This window comes from Rutidosis leptorrhynchoides, chromosome 7 (genome assembly GCF_046630445.1).
Source record: "Rutidosis leptorrhynchoides isolate AG116_Rl617_1_P2 chromosome 7, CSIRO_AGI_Rlap_v1, whole genome shotgun sequence".
NCBI classification, from domain to species: Eukaryota; Viridiplantae; Streptophyta; class Magnoliopsida; order Asterales; family Asteraceae; genus Rutidosis; species Rutidosis leptorrhynchoides.
The window spans coordinates 334,896,076-334,900,418 of NC_092339.1; the positions used below are offsets into that span (position 1 = coordinate 334,896,076).

Sequence of the window (4,343 nt, forward strand, 5' to 3'; positions counted from 1 at the left end):
TCTGCTCCTCTTTTATCTCGGATTTCAATATCAAACTCTTGTAAGAGTAAGATCCAACGGATTAATCTTGGTTTGCCATCTTGTTTCGAAAATAGGTATCTAAGAGCAGAATGGTCGGTATAGACCACCTTTTTTGCTAGAACGAGATATGAACGAAATTTGTCAAAAGCAAAGACAATAGTAAGGATTTCTTTTTCAGTAGTTGTATAGTTCGTTTGTGCTCCTTGTAACGTCTTACTAGCATAATATATAGGTTGAAATCATTTTTCAATCCTTTGTCCTAAAACGGCTCCCATTGTAAAATCACTTGCATCGCACATTAGTTCAAACGGTAGATTCCAATTTGGTGTTATCATGATCGGCGCATTAGTAAGTTTCTCTTTAAGAATATTAAAAGATTTGATACATTCATCTGAAAGATGAATGGAGCATCCTTTTCTAGGAGTTTATTCATAGGAGTGGCAATTTTAGAAAAATCTTTTATGAAACGTCGGTAAAAACCGGCATGCCCTAGAAAACTCCTAACTCCTCTAACATTGGTGGGATGTGGAAATTTAGCAATTACATCTACTTTAGCTCTATCCACTTCAATTCCTTCTTTTGAAATTTTATGTCCAAGAACGATGCCTTCTTTAACCATGAAATGGCATTTCTCCCAATTAAGTACTAGATTTGATTGTTCGCATCTAATCAGCATTCGTTCAAGATTAGCTAGACATGATTCAAATGTATCACCGAAGACTAAAAAGTCATCCATGAAAACTTCCATGCATTCTTCTATCATGTCGTGAAAAATCGCCATCATACACCTTTGAAAGGTTGCAGGGGCGTTGCAAAGTCCAAATGGCATGCGTTTGTAAGCAAAAGTACCATAAGGGCACGTGAACGTGGTTTTCTCTTGATCTTCGGGTGCTATTGGAATTTGAAAATATCCGGAATATCCATTAAGAAAACAATAGTAACTATTTCCGGCTAGCCTTTCCAACATTTAATCAATGAAAGGTAAGGGAAAGTGATCTTTTATGGTGGCGTCATTTAATTTTCTATAATCAATACATACACGCCATCCTGTTACAGTCCTAGTAGGAATAAGCTCATTTTTTTCATTTGTAATGACAGTCATGCCACCCTTCGTAGGCACGCATTGAACCGGGCTTACCCATGGGCTATCAGAAATTGGATAAATTAAACCTGCATCTAGCAGTTTAATTATTTCTTTTTTAACAACATCTTGCATATTCGGATTTAGTCTTCGTTGGCGTTGCACATACGTTTTATGACCTTCTTCCATAAGGATTTTATGTGTGCAATACGAAGGACTTATTCCTTTAATATCATGAATCTTCCATGCAATGGCTGGTTTATGAGCTTTCAACACAGAAATGAGTTGTGATTTCTCGTTTTCAGTAAGAGAAGACGATATTATTACAGGTAATTCAGATTCACCATGTAAATAAGCGTATTCTAAATGGTTTGGAAGTGGCTTTAACTCTAATTTCGGTGGTTCTTCTATTGATGATTTATATCGATATCTGTCTTCTTCTTTTAGCATTTGAATTTCTTCTGTTGTTGGTTCATATCCATTAGCTATAAGTGTAGCTAACATTTCAACTTCATCAATTGGTTCAGTTCCTTCTCCTAAAGAACATTCTCCTGTTCCTTGTAATTCTGGAAATTCTTCTAACAATTCTGCATGTGAATCTATAGTTTGAATATAATAACATGTATCATCTGCAGATTGCGGTTGTTGCATTGCTCTATCAACTGAAAAGGTAACACTCTCGTCCTCTATACTTAGGGTCAATTTCTTACCAAACACGTCTATCATTACTTTAGCCGTGTTTAAGAATGGTCTTCCTAATATGAGAGGAACTTGAGAATCTTCTTCCATGTCCAGAACAACAAAATCTACTGGAAATACTAAAGTACCAACTTTAACTAGCATGTTCTCCATTATCCCTCTAGGATATTTTATTGATCGATCGGCTAGTTGTATGCTTATTCTTGTTGATTTCAATTCTCCAAGGTCTAGTTTAGCGTATAGTGAATACGGCATTAAATTTATACTAGCACCTAAGTCTACCAATGCTTCTATTGAACTAAGACTACCCAGAAAACATGGAATTGTGAAACTTCCTGGATCAGATAATTTTTCTGGTATCTTATTCAACAGCACTGCTGAACAATTAGCGTTCATAGTAACAGCCGAGAGTTCTTCCATTTTCTTTCTATTCGTGATCAGAACTTTCAAGAATTTAGCATATCTAGGCATTCCTGAAATCACATCAATGAAAGGAAGATTTACATTTATCTGTTTAAACATATCCAAGAATTTGGATTGCTCGGCTTCAAGTTTCTCTTTCTTCATTTTACTCGGGTAAGGAAGTGGTGGTTGGTATGGTTTAACATAAGGTTTAGCCTTAACTGTGTTATCTTCATTAACCTTTTCAACTACCGGTTCTTTTTCCTTATCTTGATCAGGTTGTGGTTCTTGTGGAGTAGGAATAGCTTCATCAGAAGTTACAGGTATTTCAGGAGGTTTAAGTGTTGTACCACTTCTTGTGGTAATGGCTTTAGCTGTTTCATTCCGGGGGTTTGCATTTGTATCACTAGGTAAACTTCCCGGTTTTCTTTCACCTATTAACCTTGCTAGGTTACTTACTTCTTGTTCCAAGTTTTGAATAGAAGCTTGTTGATTTCTAAATGCTTGAGCATTTTGTTCATTAGTTTGTTTTTGAGATGTGAAAAACTGCGTTTGAGTTTCAACTAGCTTCGTCGTCATATCTTCTAAATTCGGCTTTTTATCATCAGTTTGTGGTGGTTTGTTTTGAAAATTAGGTCTTTGCTGGTTGTAAGTATTGTTAGATACTTGTTGATTGCTAGGACCTTGTTGGTTGTTGTATGGAATATTTCGATTATAATTCTGGTTTTGATTCTAGATCGGTCTTGGCGGTTGATAATTATTCTGATAATTATTTCCAAGCCTTTGGTTTATGTATGAAATATTCTCTCTTTGTTCCATTGTTAATTCAATACTGAGACAATCTTTTGTCAAATGTGGTCCTCCACACTGCTCACAACTAATTCGTATTGAGTGAATATCCTTAGTCATCTTTTCCATTAGTCTCTCGACATCATCTATCTTTGCGGAAATGGAATCTAAGTCATGGCTAGAATCGGCTCTAGCTGCTTTAGATGATCTAACGATATCTTTTTCTTGGTGCCACTCATGTGAGTGGGAAGCAGTGTTATCAATAATTTTATAAGCATCAGTTTCGGTTTTCTTCATAATGGAACCACCGGCTGCTATATCGATGTCTTTTCTTGTAGTGATGTCGCATCCTTGGTAGAATATTTGTACTATTTGACAGGTGTCTAAACCATGTTGCGGACATCCTCTTAATAACTTTCCAAATCTTTTCCACGCCTCATATAGAGTTTCATTCGGTTTCTGTGTGAACGTAACAATTTCTCCTTGAAGTCTTACGGCTTTAGATGCCGGAAAGAATTGTTTAAGAAATTTTTCAACTAAAACGTCCCATGTATCAATCGCCCCTTCAGGTAACGATTCCAACCAATCTTTGGCTTCTCCCTTTAAAGTCCAGGGAAATAACATGAGATATATCTGTTCATCCTCAACTTCTCTTATTTTAAATAGAGTGCAGATCCTATTAAAGGTACGAAGATGTTCATTTGGATCTTCCTTCAGCGCACCACTAAATTGGCATTGATTAGTCACCATGTGTAGAATTTGTCCTTTGATTTCATAATCTGGCACATTAATGTCTGGATGAGTAATTGCGTGACCTTGGCCAGTACGTTTAGCTCTCATTCGGTCTTCCATACTTAAAGGTTCTAGATTCTCCATAATTGAATTTGTTGAATCGGAATCACTAGAGGATTCTGATTTAATGGTTCGTTCCTCAACAATCTCTGTTTGAATGATTGGTGGTTCCGGAGGAAATTTAATGGTTCAGGATCTATGAATCGTCCCTGAATATTCTCCGGATTCTTAATTGTGATGTCGGGTTCAAAAAATGGATTATCGGAAATTTGAATTGGAGTACTTGGTCGACTGGATGACGATTCTAAAGAAAAATCAACGGCGGTAATATTTGCTAAATGTCTTGATCTAGTTACAGGTGGTGAACGTACAAAAGGAGGTGAACGTCTTGCTCGGTGCATTCACTGAATATCCTATTAGTTTTTAAAAAGGAAAGAAAAATTATATAAGTTATCCAATTAATAGACTTTTCTGATTTTGCCCACGTTTCGAATAGCCAAAAGATGCAGCAGAGGAGCAGGATTCGTTTGGTCTCAATATAATTGAGGACTGTTTGGCT

At 36.4% G+C, this 4,343-nt stretch overlaps 1 non-coding gene across 1 annotated transcript; it reads left to right on the plus strand.

Moving 5' to 3' along the window:
- Positions 1-3,377: 3,377 nt before the first annotated feature.
- LOC139860633 (small nucleolar RNA R71) lies at positions 3,378-3,484 on the plus strand. Its single transcript, XR_011763260.1, has one exon. It is a non-coding gene; the product is annotated as a small nucleolar RNA R71 (small nucleolar RNA).
- The last annotated feature ends 859 nt before the right edge of the window (positions 3,485-4,343 follow it).